At 42.2% G+C, this 17875-nt stretch overlaps 1 protein-coding gene and 1 long non-coding RNA gene across 2 annotated transcripts in view; both read right to left on the bottom strand.

The window, feature by feature from the left end:
- Gabrg3 (gamma-aminobutyric acid type A receptor subunit gamma3) overlaps window positions 1-17875 on the bottom strand; it is a 593792-nt gene that overhangs the window by 406582 nt on the left and 169335 nt on the right. The window lies entirely within an intron of this gene.
- On the bottom strand, window positions 818-15280 carry LOC131919456 (uncharacterized). The gene is made up of 2 exons (XR_009381257.1): window positions 15036-15280; window positions 818-2266 (listed from the first exon to the last, which is right to left on the bottom strand). It is a non-coding gene; the product is annotated as an uncharacterized LOC131919456 (long non-coding RNA).

Here is a 17875-nt window from a genome sequence, read left to right as displayed (position 1 = left end):
ATAATAATGGATGACACTTGTGAACCTGTAAGCCGGCCCCAATTCTATGTTTTCTTTAAATAAGAGCTGCCATGGTCATGGTGTCTCTTCACAGCGATAGTAACCCCAACTGAGACACCAGACAATATCTTTGTAAATCTCCCATCTGCCCAAATGGTCGGATGTGCGGTGTCCTGTCTCTGTTTAAGCTGCTATAAGTGTGACCCGGGAATAGGACACAAAAGAGATTTAAGGATGACAGCATAAGTGGAATGAGTAAGCCACGATGTACGTAAGTGAGTAAAATCCTCTATTCAGGGCCAGTTCCTCCTTGGGCATCAGCTAGAGCCAGCACAATATTATTGAAAAGCTTTATCCTTTAGGAATCTCTAAGTGTGTGGAGTGATTTCTCACCGAGGAGGCATATTAATTCTAGAACACTGTAATAGAGATTCTGAGCTTTGTTGTAACTCACTTTGATGTCCACACCCACATATTTTAAAAAATCTGTGATTTAGAACTTCCTTTCGCCCTGTAGCTATAAAAGCTCCCTAATCAGTTATCCCTTTGGAAGATGGCACTTGAGGCCACATGAATTCACGCTCCCAGCCATGCTCCTCACACTGGCTCCGAAGTCACTGCCTCCTCTCTTTGAGATGGCAGCTGTGTTTTCACATCAACATTCTACAGAAAACGTAACTGATTTCAGATGGAAAGAAACCACAAGGAAGAGTTAAGTGTGGCTGTTGAACAGCAGCATTACCACTGCTGAGGACTCACTGTTGGGCTTCTAGTCTCACCGATAAAGGGATTTAAAAATCAGACACAGAAGGGAGCACCAGGGAGACGATTTATTGGCATTTGAGACTAAGCCACCGGGCGGATAGACGGCAATTGTTATGTCACAAAGTGGGCCCCTAAAACGGCGGTGCTGCCAACATCCTAAGATGACCTCCAGGCCCAAGCCATGCCGGGTTCCACTGCAGAAACAGAAGGACTATTATATTATAGGTAAACAGAAACTCAGTATCCCTCAGGAATCCCATGATTACTTCCCTTCTCCACCTTCAACAGTCCATACCCTTGAGCAAAGTGCATCTAGTTCCTGATTAACCCGACAGTCTGCATCAAAACAAAGTCCCCACACTAACTCCTGGGGCTGCTCTGGCTGATAGACCTCATAACCTTTGATACCTACCCTCATAAAACTGATAAGGTGTTCCCTCCAGCTGCTGCTGTCTGTTCTTGTGAGTCAGCCTGGCAGTTTGTCCCTAAATAATTATCTTTTCTACCTACAGAGTGGTCTAGTTCTAGTTTTGTGGCACTTGCTAATGGTAATCTCAGTAGCTGCTCAGAGGAAAGGATGGAGAAGAGGAAGAAAGTTGCCTTTTTGAATTAGGTTCCCAGAAAGCCAGGGTGTTCAGCAAAAGATGTTCATGAGCACCTGTATGTGGAACAGGAAGGCTTCAGAGAAAGAGTGGGAAGTCCAAGTGTCAGTGAAAGCATGCTTAGGCTTTTGACCAGTATTTAAAAGGGAGAAGAAAAAAGAAAAATACATTTAATATGGAGCCATGAGTTCAGGGGGCATCTATGCTCTTGCATCTCCAGACTAAGGTTTACACCATACTCAGAAATGGAAGTAGAGACAGCTTGTGTAGAAAGGCAACAGACTCCTGAAAATAGGAGTGGCCTACTGAGAGAAGAGGCCCCCAAATCAGTGGGAGATGAGCTACACAGTACTTTAAGGGCACTTACACAGCCCCCTCATTTCCTGTTTGAGTATGGAAGACTATTAAAGGCTATTGTCAGTTTGCTGTGGTGTTACAATGGAGCCCAGGCTCCCAGGCTTTCGCTGCCAACTGTCTTTTTTCATGTGTTAATCCTACTGTTTCCTGTTTCCCTCTCCAGTGCATACTCCCCTACTACAGCTACTGTCCCCACATTGAACTTTTAAAATTTCAACAGCAGCACATTTATGGAATGCTTATTCTTGCTAGCTGCAACTCTAGATGCTTATTATCCCTTTTCTTTTGAGTCCTAACAATTGTACATATTTATGGGGTGACACGTGACAATCCAATGCCGCGCACAACATGGGACAAGCAAATCAGGTCAGTAGCATCTCCACCTCTTCAGCGTTCTTTTTTCTGATCATGTTCTTCACATTCTCTGCTTCTTCATAAACTCTCCAATGGTCTGTTGTCGATGGTTGGCATGATGCTGGGGAAGGCTAGCATACATTCTTAGGATTCAGCAGTTCTTTGACTTTGAAAATCCCCACACCAGCCTGTAGAAATAGTGGCTTCCAGTCAGGTCAAGCCAGGGCAAGAAGAAGATGGCCCTCGCACCTCTGGAAAGTCTTGTTGACTTGTGGACACAGTGTCTTTCAGTACAAATTGAATGGAAAGTGCAAAGCAGCAGCTAAATTTGTCTTAACAAAGTGCTCCCTTGCTCCATTCCTTGAGGCTCATCATCCACCACAGCTACCAGAGCTCATCAGAGTACAGTCTACAGGTCTTCCTGAGCACAAGGGCCTAAGCTTACTCCCTTAGCTTAACTAGCAAGGTCTTGGGCAATGCCAAGCTATTCAGGAGATACTAGTTCATAAAATGAACTGTTAAGGAGCCTTCACTAATACCTTTCTTGAGCTCACACAGCTCAGCTCCGTGGCCAGTCCAATATCCATTGTACACCAATGTTCTCTGGAGCACAATTGTAGCAAGAGGTAGAGTTCTCAGTATAGAGCTAGGTGAAAGGCTGAGGGATTCCTCCTGCTAGCCCTGTCTTTGAGCAACTCCTTAAGTACACTAACATAGTAATGGTTGTGTGATATCGTGAAATGGCAAAATAAGTAGAATAGTTACAATTTGCATCATAACAGGTGTGTTTTAGTTATGGTGCTTTGAGGCTCACCCGTGTCCATAGACAAGAAGGTCCAATAGCAATGCCTTGATGTGCTACTGTTTTTGTGTATAGCTGGGACCAGAAGTCCCTCCAGGCTTTTTATTCCTCTCCAGTCTTTGCCCTAGGCAAACTGCCCTGGCCCTGCTGAGGAAGCTCAGAGGCCCCTTAGAGGAACAAAAACTCCTCTCTATCAATCCTTAGGGGTGAACTAGAAATGTTAAAAGCAACAGCTGAGGTATTCATAGCACAAAGGTCAGAAGGCATTGTGGAGGGAAGCCAGGGAAAGCTCCCTTCCTCAGGAAGCTCCCTAGGGGCCCTCCACTGGGCTCTCTGTTCTCTGCCTATTTAACTGTCAGTATTGGGCACAGGTCTGTGATGACTTCACTGTAAACATAAATTGGTTTTTAGTTAAAAAAAAAAAAAAAAAACATAATTGGGAAGTGGAATCCATAACTTGTCTAGGTTTCCTCTTATTTAAGCAGATGAACCAGGATAATGAAAAATCCACATACGATATCTGTAAAACCAAACAGACATGAGGGAACCACAGCATCACATATTATCGGTGTGTCCGTAGCAGCTACTTAAGCCCTGTGGAGGGCAGTATTGGACATCAGTGTAGTGACAATGTAAGGGAACACTGAAGCAACAGCCTTGCCATGCACCTGGCAGTGTCAACCTGCCTGGAGAAGTCCTTGCCTACTCAATAGCACAAGTGGAGGCAGGGCTTCCAGCACACAGCCACAGAACTGCTCAGACTGGGCATGGCAACTGCAGAGCATCCCGGGGATCTGGAGACACATGACATCCACAACATGGAGGGCCAGGGACACAGGGCTGGAGGCCAGCCTTGATCCTGTGTACACACTATATGTTTGCCAGCTCTGACTATACAGAGTTCAAGTAACTGTGGCCAGCTTATACCAGGGCCCACTTCTGGTGATGCAAAAAGAAACTCAAAGTAATAGAATTGATGTAAAGAATTTGTTAATATATTTGCTTAGCAGACATTGCATCACACAAGGAGCACTGCCTCTGAATAACCCCAGAGATAATTAGTCTGCTAATCAGGCTTATTACAGGTAAGTGAAATTTAGGATACAAGGATGTAAATGTTTACTCGCCAAGATTGCCCAGTCATTAGACTACATAACAAGTACATACCTCTAAAAGGCAGCTCAAGGGGGCAGCACAGGGTCACAATCACCATTAAGTCCTGGTGTTCTTTAAGTTCTTTGTGCTTTTACCATGCAAGACATAATTCTGCTGGTGTGTGTGTGTGTGTGTGGGGGGGGGGTGTTTCAAGATGAACCCGGGTAACAACTACTCAAAAAGGAATAATACTGGTGTATGTATAAATTGATAACATGCCCACCCCATGTTATGATTAATTGTAGATGTGAGAGAAAAAATAGCCAGAAGCACCTGGAAGACTTCAGAGCAGAGAGAGGAAGTAGTAGACTGCACATGGACCTGGTCTTGAGAAAAGCAGGGTGGGTGGAGTAGAACATGGCTGGGGGGTGGGGAGAACACAGGAGCAGAGGGAAGGGAAGGAGGGAGACAGGGAGAGGAAGAGAGACTGAGCATATCAAAAATAGCAGGGTTATTACATTTTATTTGTGCACCCCAATAAAGCTTATCTGAAGATCAGAGGAAAAAACCTGCTACTACATTAAAATAGAAGTCAGGCAGTGGTAGCACAAGCCTTTAATCCTAGCATTGAGGAGGTAGAGATCCATCTGGATCTCTGTGAGTTCAAGGCCACACTGGGAATAGAGCCAGGTGTGGTAGCACACACCGTTAATCCCAGCACTAACCATGGAGGTCTAGAGGTCTGTACAGACAGACAAGAAGTGGTGTAGCTGGGAGGAGAGAGGAAGTGAGATGGCATGGATAGAAAGGACATAGGTGTGGGTATACAGGAAGTTTCTTTCTTTTTGGCTGAAGATTTCTAGCGGTAAGAACGTGGCTGGCGCCGGGCGGTGGTGGTGCACGCCTTTAATCCCAGCACTCGGGAGGCAGAGCCAGGCGGATCTCTGTGAGTTCGAGGCCAGCCTAGACTACCAAGTGAGTCCCAGGAAAGGCGCAAAGCTACACAGAGAAACCCTGTTTCGAAAAACCAAAAAGAAAAAAAAAAAAAAAAAAAAAAAGAACGTGGCTGGCTTCTTTCTACTTCCTTGATCTCTCAGTTTTTACCCCAATATCTGGCTCTGGGTTTTTTTTTTTTTTTAAATTAATAAGACCATTTAGCAATTTGTCTTACAACAGACAGCCAATTGTACCTTCCGGATTTTGTAATTTGGGGAAATAGTTTCCTTTGACCTGACAGCATATTAAAATAATTCTGGCAATATGAAATATCTTTGCTGTGTAAGTCTCCCATTTACCCAAGTGGTCAGACTTCAGTTTCTTGTCTGTTTAATCTGTTCATAGTCTAACCTGGGTTGGGGACCTGAAAGAGATTTAAGGATGACAGTGTTTGTAGGATGCATAAGCTTTAAGTATGTGTAAGTCAGTCAAATCTGTTCAAGGCCAGCTCTTATTTGGGAGTTAGCCCCAATAGGCCAGGAGCTTCAGGAAGAGGTTTTTTTGTTTTGTTTTTCCCCTCAGAGTGATCTCTCACTGGAAAGGCATATTGCTCCTATAACACTGGATCACTGGTTTCTGCAGAAAGCAAAGAATCCCTTAGAGGACAACCAATTGCAAGGTTTGGGGAAGAAATTATCTTTTTTCAGAGATCCCAAGATAAGGGTTGACATCTGAGGACCGAGACACCCATGAAAAATCAGAATTAGCAGACAGGAGCATTTTCTCAAAGGTGAGTTACAAAGAACAAGGACCCTAGCTCCTTAAAGTGAATTAAATCCACACGGATTCATGCATTTCTAATGGGGGGAGGGTCAGTTCACCGTTAGAGATACCCAGGACACCAGTGAAAGGGAAGACTTTAGTATTTATCGTCTTTTTCCTGAACACTAGTCTTGCTGCTAAAATAAAGAGCTCACACTGAATAAGAAAGATAGCTTTGAAGCAAAAGCAAAGAACTGGTAAGATTCCTATGTGAAAGGCAGGGAATATGGCAAGCAGAAAGAACACAAACACTTCCAAAAAGTCAAGGGCCAGCAATCAAGGCCACTCATAAGCCACACGGGAGCTGCCAAGGGCATGAGATGAGCTAATACAGAATAATACAACTATACAACTCAATGCGGCACAATGCCAGGTGGGGACTATTAACTTTGTTACTGGTATAATCATACTGCTAGATTTTAAAAATCCATATTTTAACAATAAATTCTAAGAATGTGGGGGCAAAAGGATGAGAGGCTTGAGTTTCACTGAAATACTTTGTTCCCTAAAATAATAATTTAAAAAAAGTACGAAGAAATCATAATTATTGAACTGGGTAAATGGGCTTATGGATTTTATGACTCTGTTTTCTCTGGAGTTGTATTTTATTTTTCCATTATAAAGTTTTCTTTAAACTATTATTGTCAGAGAAATGCCCCCCAAATATACCTATTTATAATTAACTACAGATAAAGAGCGGCCCCTTCAATCACTGACCATGGAGTGCTCTAGGCCTGTTCAAGTATAGGAAGTTGTATGTTGTGTACCATTGGGACCCTAACTGCTTACAACATTTTCCCGAATCAATAAACAGAATCACCTCCAGAACACTCTGATATGAAATAGGTGGTCAAAAGACAGCAAGGAGGAAGCCTGCCATGTCAACTTTAGAACTACTAAATGATTATAGACTTTTGGAATGGAGTGTTAAGATGCCCTGTCACAAGAGATGAGCCTGGATGTTTGATGAGGTGTTGCCCTCCTAATCCCAGAGCGCACTTTGCAAGCAGAAGCGGGTGTTTCTGGGGGGCACACACAGATGGAGGAACGCAATTCAGGCTACTCAGATGATGCTGGGTACGAACTGCTGCTGGCATTGTAGAGTACTCAGCTGGCTGCACACACAGCTCAACGTTCCTTGAATCACTAGCCTGAGAACACAGTTGTCTAACTTGCACATGGCCCTGCCGGCTAGTTCTGTGGATCTAAGGTTTTGCAGCACCTTGGATGTTACTGGATCCCCAGACAGACAGGAAGATGCTCATTGAGCGCTGAGTAGGACAAAATTACCCCTTTAATGAGAAATATATTCACTTGTAGCCCAAATAGCAAGGATTCAGACAGGCTTTCTGGTAGTCTGGTTTGATGTTGCAGGTGTATTTCTAGACACTACAAGTGATGTCCACCCTGTAATATAGCTAGAGCTCAGAGGATGTGGGAGATGATTTTCTGAGGATGCAGGGGCTCGCAGACATGGTCAAGAGACCCCAGAGAGAGGCTTAACATACAAATGTGCAGGGTTTGATCCTGAGAAATACCCCACAGGCTTACATTAAATCTCAGTGCTTCTTCCAAAGCCAAGGCTACTGTCTTAGGAAGTGGAAGTAGGTCACTGCGGGCAGGCCTTTGAAGGTTACACCCTGACCCCCAGTTCTAGCCTTCATCTCTACCCCTTGCTCTAATGTGGCATGACATCCTCCTCCACACACTCCCACCACCATGACCTGAACTGCTCAAGTGTCAGTTTTTATGAACTGAAACACTCTAAAACAAGGAGCTAAAATAAACAGGTTATTTTGGTCAGATGTGATCATAGAATTTCAAAAAGTAGCTGGTACAGAGTTAATAATCAAAGTCAATCAAAGGGCCCTGAGATGCGTGTTTTAATGAGGATCAGTGTAAAACTAGTCCTGGAGACCCCAGAGAAATTCTACAGCTAAGAAGGCCCAGAAGAGGCAGCCATGCTGAGAACTAAGAAACTTTCAAGTATTTCAAAAGGCAGCTCAGGTTCAAGACCCAAGTTAAGTACCATTTCTCGGCACCTGTGCTTACTACAAACCAAGTCACATGGCCCTACAGGTCATCCCTCAGCCTTGATCTGCTTGTGCACCCTTATCATTTGACTGACTTGTAAGCTGTGATCGGCATATTCACGTTTCTTCACTAGACCAGAGCTTCAGAGCAACAGTGCCTTCTCGGCCAGAAAGCAGACACAAACATTACTAAGGTTTTAGGTCACCCAACATGCTAGAACGTACATACCCACTCAACAGAAACAGGAAAACTGGTGCTGGGCTACCTGGCAAAAGAGGGAAGCATGCTGCTCTTTTAATTATTTCCTAACTGCTGGCATAGCATGTCTATAGAGAAACATTACACACCAACGCACCCATACTGTCAGAGTTTACCTTGATTAGACCACCTGTAAGCAATAGCATGCCATTATCCCCAGCTTTCAGCCATAGATGGGGACAGAGAAAGGTTTTCATTTAATATTAGACAGTCAGCGGAAAGTTTCATTATCTAAAATTGAAAGCGAATACTTCACACTATAGTTTGCTGCCTGATTTGGAGAATAGATCTAAACTCTGAGGCTTTTTCAGTCTTACCAAAACTGTGGACTGGATTTTTGCAGGAGAGTGTGACACCCCGGCTCTGACATAAGGTTCACTGAGTGTCTTGTGGATTAGTAACCAGCAAGCACAGGCCTGAGATGCTGGTCCTTGTCACCCATTCTCCACCCCACCAACAGGCCAGCACCTGTGCTCCAACACCTGATGACCAGGGTGAGTCAGCCTAGAGAGAGCACATAGACCAATCTGGAAGGGGCAGACTTGAACGTAGTAATTACATAGTTTCAATCTGAAAATTGCTTGAGACGAGAGATTCGGAATCTATTTGGGGATACATAAATAATATAGTGGCAATTGGCATATTTTTACATCAGCTTTCCCGTTTTAAACAGCTACTTAGGACAACTATGGAAAAGTGCTAACAAAACACAAATGAGATAATATTTCTTGCACACATCTTTCACTTTCTCTCCCAGATTCATTCAACACACTTCTACCATCAAGGTTTCAGAGTACTAGGATACTAAGATCTCCCTTGAAAAATTGAGGTGTTGCAGTGATGCATCGAAACCTCTGCATGGAAGTTTCTACCCACGCCGAGGCTATGACTGACATGTTTGCCTTCCTACTTGGTCTTTATTTTCTATAGTTCCATCTGTCTTTGTATTCTTTTTTTATATTCTTTATGATCAATCATTTTTCTAGTATCCTGTTGTATCTTTTTAAATAACATCTCTGTGTTATTTTTAATGGTGGCTATAGGGAATGTGATATTTATCTTTCTGAGACTGTATTAATTTTGTTGTGATTCTAGACAGGGTCTTACTATGAGCCCAGGCAGATGTGGAAGTTGAAGTCCTCCTGCCTCAGCTCCCTAGTACTAGGATAACAGGCATATAACATGATTCTTACCTGGTATATATGTTTTAATGCGTCAAAATTGACCCCAGAAGTATAGTATATCATGTATAGACTTTCTTATAAGAAATTTACATCCTATACTTATAATTTCCCTGTACTGCCCCTGTGGTCTTATTTATATTATAAATGATATCACATTGCTTTTGTTTTTGTTATGATCAATTATTTTTTATGGCGACCAAAAAGTAAGAAACAAGTCTTTTATGTTGACTCCATAATTTCATGTTTCTCAGTTTTTAATCCTTCGGGGGAGCCTGGTTTCGTATGTACTTTTCCATTGGTCTGGAAAAAATGCTTTATTTCTTTAGTGTACCTCTGTCTGTAGTGGATCTTTTGTCAGTTGTGAACTTTGATCTCACTTCATGTTAAAGGATGATTTCCCTGGATATAGAAGTGTGTGCGTGTGTGTGTGTGTGTGTGTGTGTGTGTGTGTGTGTGTGTGTGTGTGCATGTGTATGTGTATACTTGTGCATGCAGGCACATGCCTCAGTGTGTTCAGCAGGCTATAGGGGTCAAAGAACAACCTTAGGTGTCACGCCCCAGGCACCTTTTGTCTTTTTGTTTTTCGGGCAACATCTCTGATTCACCTGAAATTTCAATACATAGACCAAGCTAAATGAACTGTGACTTTTACAGATCCTTCTTTCTCTATTTCTCACTGTGCTGTCTCTGATATTACAGACACACTCCACCATGCCCAGCTTTTTCATGGCTTCTGGGGATACAAGCTCAGGCCCTTATGCTTTGGCTTTCTGGGCAAGTACTTGCTGATTAAGACATCTGCCCAGGCCTAGATCAAAATGGTTTTAGTTGTCAATCACTTTCTCCTGTCCATACATTAAAGATAGCATCCTATTGTTCTGAGGTCTCAATTTTCCCCAGTGTTGCAGCCTGGCATCTTGTTCCTTTGCTTAAACACATGCTCTTTCTGCACACAGGGATTCCTTTCCTTTTCTGCTTTGCCTCTCTGTTGTAACATCATCAGGGGTATCTCACAGGTCTCAAGCCACTGGAATCACAAGCCTAGTAAATCTCTTGCTTATCTGCCATTCCCAATCTAAGGGAAACAAAGATGACTCTCATGGGGTGCTGTTTCCTCCTCTAAGCCTATTACAGAAAATGTTGGGTAACCACTTTTGCATTTAGTGTGCTTCCTCCATTGGATATCAATTCATTTTCGCTGGTTACAGCCACTTCAACAGATACCCACTAAGCCAAAAAGATGTTGTTAATAGGTGTCCTTAGTTCACTGGCCCAGCAGCTCTGCAGCTCTCTGGGGACAATAGCTTCATAATGGACAGTGGCAGAATGGGGAAGATCTGCCTTCATTCTGCAGACCCTCCTTAGAAAGTCTTAACATAGGGCTGTATGAGCTCCAAGGTCATAGTGTGGGCTTCAGCAGGCTGCTGTAACCTGCTTCCCACCTATCTGAGATGTATTAGGAGACCAACACCAGGCCCAGATCCTCACTGCTGATCAGAGATGTGCTATCCTTCAAGCCACTTGCCTTGGGTTGGGTTCTCTTCTGGGAATTCTTTCATATGCCATGTACTATCATCATTTTGTAACTTCTGAGCATGCCCAGACATCCAGTCTCATTTATCAGGAGTCGTATTTTACTGGCAGTCTCTCAGTGCACAATTTTTCCGACACTTCTTTTTTTTTTTTTTTTTGCTCCTGGAGTTAGAAGCTTGTATATGCTAATTTTAATTTTCATCCACTTTCATAAACAAAATAACTACATGTATAAATAAAGCTTATTCCTAGCCATGAATTTATAAAGACGAATATTATTTATCTCTGTTTCTCTCGAGCTGCCCAGTTGACACTTGGTCAGCACAAAAATGACAGCATCTGTGTTTGGCCTGTGTTCTCCACTTGCTGCCATAAGTACACTGTCATTCTCCCACACATTAACATTCAAAATGTTCTTTGACTCTTTCAATATGTGTTTCAATATGTCTATAGCCACTAAGGACAGCTAGCAATGAGGGAAAAATATAAAGCTAGCCTCTCACCTAACAACACAAATAAAAGTTAAGTGACCTATAATAAAGATATGAATGTTACTTTTCAAATTTTAAGAATAAAGAAAAAAATCTGCCTATCCATGACATAGATAGATGTCTCTTAAATAGGATACCAAAGGCACTAGGCATTGCTGTGGAATAATCCTCTTGTACACTGTAGAGATTTGTCACTTGGATTAATAAAATGCTAATTGGCCAGTAGCCAGGCAGGAGGTATAGCCCCAGGGCAACCAAACTAAGGATGATGGGAAGGAGAAGGGCAGTGTGAGTAATTGCCAGCCAGACATAGAGGGAGCAGGAGATGAACATGCCATGCTAATAAAGGTCTCACCACATGGCAGAGTGTGAATAAGGAATATGGGTTAACTTAAAATGTAAGAGATAGTTAGTAATAAGCCTGAGCTATTGGCTGAGCATTTGTAATTAATAGAAGCCTCTGTGTGGTTACTTGGAACTGGCAGGTAAGAAAGAAATGTCCATTTACAAAGCATAGCAAAAATAAACTAACAAGCTGAACTTCTTTTCCTTTTAAAATTGTATTTATTTACTACTATTATTATTGTGGAAGGTGGCATACATTTTTGACAGCATGTATATGGAGGTTCTCTCTTTCCATCATTATGTGTGTTCCAGGAATTGAACTTGGGTCCTCAGACTTTTAGGGCAAGTACTCTTACACCCTGAAACATCTTGCCTGTGTGGTTCATCTTGATTCGAGGCTTTTATCCATCAAAAAAATTATTAAAATATGAACATTCTGAAGGTTAAGGAACTAACCTTTATACATTTATAACATTTCCTCTGTTCTCCTTGCATAAGGAACTAACATTTATGCAAGGAGAACAGAGGAAAGCTGGAAGTTCAGATACCTCCCAGGCCACATAAAATAGTTTTTTTTGTTGTTGTTGTTGTTATTGGCTCAAGCCTAATACTACTTTCTTCCAGAGCCTATGAAACTATCTTAGAATATCACAGCCCCTAACAGTGACAAGTCAGAATCAACACAGTAGTGGGAAGGAATTGAAGACTCTGTGGCTCTTTGGGCATCAACTCACATGAATCCACAGGAAAGGAAACCAAGTCAGAAGTGACTGGAGGCCAAGGCACTGGCTGGTCCTGACCTACAGAGGCAACAGCTGCTTTCCAGATTGGCTGGTAGTGCTCTAAGCAGCATTTCAACCTTCCATAACAAAAACGAAAACAAAGCAAAAACCAAAACCAAGCCCACCATGTTCCTCTGGCAAAATTGATAGATCAAAGTAAAACACCTAGGAATCTTAGCAAGCAAGAAATCCCCTGAACTCTCAGCCTGAGCTTCAGTGTGAGGCCACAGGGAGTTTCCTGTCTATACAGTAATGAGAAGCTAGTAGGAAATACATCACAATGAAAGATGAATCTCAGAGTGAGCAGAAACATCAAAGGAAACAAAAGTAATGCAGAACCAGGAGACAATCCCCAGGAAACAATGCCTAGTATCTCAAGAGACTGTGATGATGTCGCTGAGATAATACAAGATACTTTACCAAAGGAAGATTCAAAGAATAAGAAGAAAATAGAAATTTCTAGAAGTTCATATGGCTGGAAGGCAAATTTGAAATAATTTCTCAAAAACTAGTGCAAAAACAAACACAGAAACGATATAAAAATAAAATAGCATGGAAGAATATGACAAATCAATAATCCAAATTTCCCCAATCAGGAGACTTGACCTCACAGAGAAGTTAAAATGGGACTAATATGGATGAAAAAGGCAGTGCCTGTATTTAAAGCACAGGAACACACACTTGCAGAACACCAGGAAAATGAAAGTTTTGATTTATGACTAAGAGTAAAGAGATTGGGACAAAACATAGGACACAACCTAATGAGCATAGGCAGGGCCAGGGGATTTCCCATCCCCCTCCCAGAGGGTGGGGTGGTGGTGGTGGTGGAGCAGACAGAGGCCTGAGGTCCTCAAAGGTTTCAATACTATTTTGTTCTTCAAGCTATGTAGTTTGCATTTCTTTCAGGAACAGAAATTTTAAAATGACCAAGAAGAGACAGGAAAGAGGGATAAAAATATGAAGAAGGAAGGAAATAGAAAGTCCTTGGTAAGCATTACACACAGGACAGGAAGCTTGGAGAGGAACCCACAGGACTGCGGGACTGGTATAGCTTTTGACTCCAAGACGCTAAGCATCTCAATGCAGTGTGTGCAGAAAGAATAAGTGGGTTATGAGGACATGCCTGTCAATCAAAGATAGAAGTGAATGGCTTTCTCCGCCTAAGTCAATATCAAGTGGCATTTCTCCATATGAAAAACTGGCTAGAAAATTCTTTCATCTGAAAAAACTATTCCCCAAATGCCATGGTTTGTCAGAGAAATAAAAGGAGGGGGATATTTGTCCTTTTTCTCTTTATATCTGAGAACAATGTCATTTATTTGTTATTAAAGTTTTATAAATAGTTTGTTCTATTCTGTCTTGCTTCTTAGCATAAAATCCAGCTCAGTTCTAGTGTTAGGATAAAAACCATATGACAATCAGACACCTTTTGGGAGAAGATAAGAGTAGCATGATTCTCCACTACTGCTGTAATTAGGCAAAATGCTTAACAGACAACATGAAAGAAACATCTGTAAATATAATTCACAAGTAAGCTAAAGTAAGGTTGAAATAAATATGGAATAAAGGGAAAATGAACATCTTTGTAATTACAGAGGTTTCTCCAGGCCCTACTGCAGGGTTATATGTGCTCAACCCCAAGTTACAGGGGTCAGCAGGCCATTGCACTGTGGAGTTTCATCCACCAGGTCGCTGTTTCCTTCAGAGTCTCACAGCTTCAAGACATTTTCTCCTCTTCTTTGGCAAAACTAGCACTTCTGTCCACCTGGGATGTTAATAAAGGCATTCTTTAAATGGCTGCATTTCCCTTTCCACCTCTTGAAGTCCCTGCTCACCCAAAGATCTCACTGGACCCAACATGGCAGAGAGAAACTTCCAGAGAGCCGGATTTCAATCAGTGAGTGTTTATACCCAGTGAGTGGCCTATGAAAATAAGAATACCTCTTATTTTATTCAGCAGAGGGCAATGGGATTCCACACATAGTGAAGAAAGAAGTCATCGTACACACATGTTCAACAAGAAAATTTAGGTTCAAGAAATCAGAGCATCACTCCAACCTGAGAAAGGCTGATTGCTGTACTTATTGTTATATGTCCTGCCTCATATGTTGTGGTATCTCACTATAGCAATAACTGCACAGATGAGGACACGTGCATCTGCTTGGGAATAGGCCTGTGTTCGGACTGTTACTACTTAAATAATAGTAGCCTCAGGTTGTAGGTTAGAAATTTGAAATGTAAAACAATAAATCACACAGGACTATGGTGTGGGTGTGGTTTTGTAATAGAAATATCATGGCATCCTAGTGAGAAACCATTCTGCACATTTAGAGATAAAGGCAAAGTTCTTCACTGAAGCACCAGGGCACTGGATCTAACATCCAAATAAGGGTTGATGTTGGCCTCCAACAGAAGATTTTACTAGCTTATGTACACCTTAGGCTTATGCATTATATAAACCCCATTACCTTTAAATCTCTTTTGAATCCTGGCCTCAGATAACGTACACTTGGGGCAATTTAAAGAGAGACAGAAAGAATAGTACATCAGAAACAATACTGTTCAGGAAGGTGGGAGATTTACACAGCAAAGATACTGCATACTGCCAGAATTATTTTAAGTACACCAGGGTTGCTCTTATTTGAATAGTTGTTACCCAAGGTCATCTTGCCTACCTGGCAGAATTATGTCTTTCCTGATAAGAGCACAAGAGACTTAATGGCAGACCAGAACTTAATGATGGTTGTGATTGTGTGCTTCGAATCTTGAGCTGCCCCTTAGAAGTATGCCTTTGCTGTGGGAATCAGATCTCATGGCTAATCAATTCTGATGAGTAAACATTTACATCCCAGCATCCAAAATTTCACTTATCCCTAACAGGTCTGGTTAGCAGACTACTTATCTTTGAGGTGTTTGGCGGGTGGGGGGAGACAATGCTTCCTAGGTAAAATTCTACTTGTGTGACTTAATGTCTCCCTGGCAACTCTATCAACAAATACTTTATAACAGCAATTCTATCACTTCAATTTTCTGTCTGTCTCCCCAAATGGTAACATGACCCCCAGTTGATATGAAGCTTTCTCAACCTTCTAGGATCTAGCAGAGATGTCTTTAGGTGTTTGGGGTACTGCCCAAGGAAGGCAACACTAGTCTCTGGTAGGAAGTTCTCACAATTATCATCAAGGCCTGAATTTTACCCACCAAGCTCTCTCCAACTTTCAGTTCTGAGATGTGAACATTCTCTGCTTTCTGCCATTAGGTCACAGCCAGAGCCTAAACCATATAATTTGGACTTCTGGGCTTCCAAAGACTGAACAAAATAAACTTCTTTCCTTTGTAAAATTACCCTGACTCAGTTATTTCAGCATAGCAACAAAAATAAAAGGGCAGACCCATGCACTCAAGGTTCACACATGTAAGAATGTAAAATTGGGATCCACTTCTAACCTGCCTGTTTACTGCCTGAGCATGGGACTGACTTTAACACGGAGTCCGGACGGCCAAGTGATTTTGAGATGACTCTTGCTGCTGGATGCCTCAGTCTATCCTGAGTCATAGTCTCATCTTCCATCCTCAAAGCCAGAAATGGCAGACAGAGTCATCACACGGATACACGCCAACCTCTACCTCCTTTGCCCTGGCTCTTCTGGATAGGTGTCATGCTCTTTCCTTGGGAAGAGCCTGTGATTCCATAGTGCCTACCCAGATAGTCCAGGCTGACCCTCACCTCAGTATTCATCATCCCTTCAGTTTAGTTTGCCATTATATGGTATTTACACGTTCCCGTGATTAGGAATTGAACGTCTTTTGGGGGAGGGACTACTATTCTGCTCATACTACCACAGGAGAGTGTTCAGCAGTAAAAATCATCCACTGAAACACGTAGTACCTATCCAATCTCCAGTAAATTACATGAGTAAGGATGTAATTCAGGGACTGGTACTTCATATGGTGGCTTTTGTATACCACAAAATTACACAAATGAAAGACAAATTAGTATCTGGGGGGAGTCACACAGGAAAATGTGCGTGTAGCTCCATAAGGGCACACACACACAGGGAAATGTGCGTGTGGCTCCACAAGGGCACACCCAGGGAAATGTGTGTGTGGTTCCACAAAGGCACAGACGGTGCTCTGGTGATGTGAACATGGGTATCGTGTCAACACTGATATTGTGCTTCAGCTCTGCACGATGTTACAGTAGAGAAGGAGACGAATGAGTACAGGGCATCTCTGAATGTCCATTCTTCTCCCCGCTAACTTTGATTTCCATTGGCAAGGTTTCTCTCTGTACCCCAGGCTGGGCTAAAGCAGGAATCCACCCGTCTCAGCTTCCCAAGTGCTGGGATTATAAGTATGTGACACCATGTCCATCATTTTCTGCATCATTTCTCACTACCATATATTATTATGTAAATTATAATTTAATGAAGAGTCAGTATAAGTTCATCTCAAATATGCAGGAAAAATCAATATGATTGAGAAATGCCACACAAGATTTCTTAATAATACCTGGTACCCAGGGAGAACTGCTGTGGGGTTGTTCTTTCAGATCTCTGGTCCATTTTGGCCAACCCAGCCTTCTCTGATGCGCATGCTCCTATCAAATACACTCCACAAGGTGCTACTATGGCCTGAATGCTGAGAGGCAGAGGAATGGGCTGTACTAGAAGGTCAGTCAGGTGGAGAGGCCAGTTCCTCACTGCACACTGCCAGCAGTCAGGCCTGTGGAGGGTTAGCTGCAAAGTGAGCATGTGACTCACAAGTGGGCCCTTGGGAGTAAAGAAGGATTTTACGAAAAGTGGCAAAGGTTAGGACCAAAATCATACTCCATTTGGGCCTGAACCAGCCTCCTTCAATAGGGTGCATTGTTTTTTTCTTTTTTTAAAGACTTATTACTAAGATTACAAATCCCTGAAAGGAGAGTGAGTATATCTCAACAGGAAACATCCACTTGTTTTTGAAGCATGTTGATACTTATTATCTATGGGATGCATGGTTGAAAATGTAGATAAAAAGTTGTGAATATTCTTTTATAAGGCATGTGTATTTTTCAACTTTAAAGAAGTATTTATTAGTTTAAAAATATTCAAATGTTACACATGCACAATAAAATTCAAAATATAAGTACCTATTTACCATGCACACCCCCCAGGAGTTTTTGACATTTTCATTTAAAAGTGGCCCAGGCTGTCAAGGCAGGTCAGTGAGCAAAGGCGTCTGCCACCAAGTCTGACAACCTGATTTCAACTCCCACAACCCACAGAGTGGAAGGAAAGAACCAACTCCTGCAAGCTGTCCTCTGATTCTCTCTCTCTCTCTCTCTCTCTCTCTCTCTCTCTCTCTCCCTCCCTCCCTTCCTTCTTCCCTCCCTCTTTCACACAAACAATCAATATATGTAATAAAAGATTTTAAGTTTACATTTTTCTCTAGATTTTCAAAATACCACTTTTGTAATTAGAAAACAACAGCTACACAAAAATAAGGCCAGGAAGGAAGGGAATCTTTCTTTATT

The sequence above is a fragment of the Peromyscus eremicus genome, chromosome 1, assembly GCF_949786415.1.
Source record: "Peromyscus eremicus chromosome 1, PerEre_H2_v1, whole genome shotgun sequence".
Classification (NCBI taxonomy): domain Eukaryota; kingdom Metazoa; phylum Chordata; class Mammalia; order Rodentia; family Cricetidae; genus Peromyscus; species Peromyscus eremicus.
This window is presented reverse-complemented; position numbering and strand designations above follow the sequence as displayed.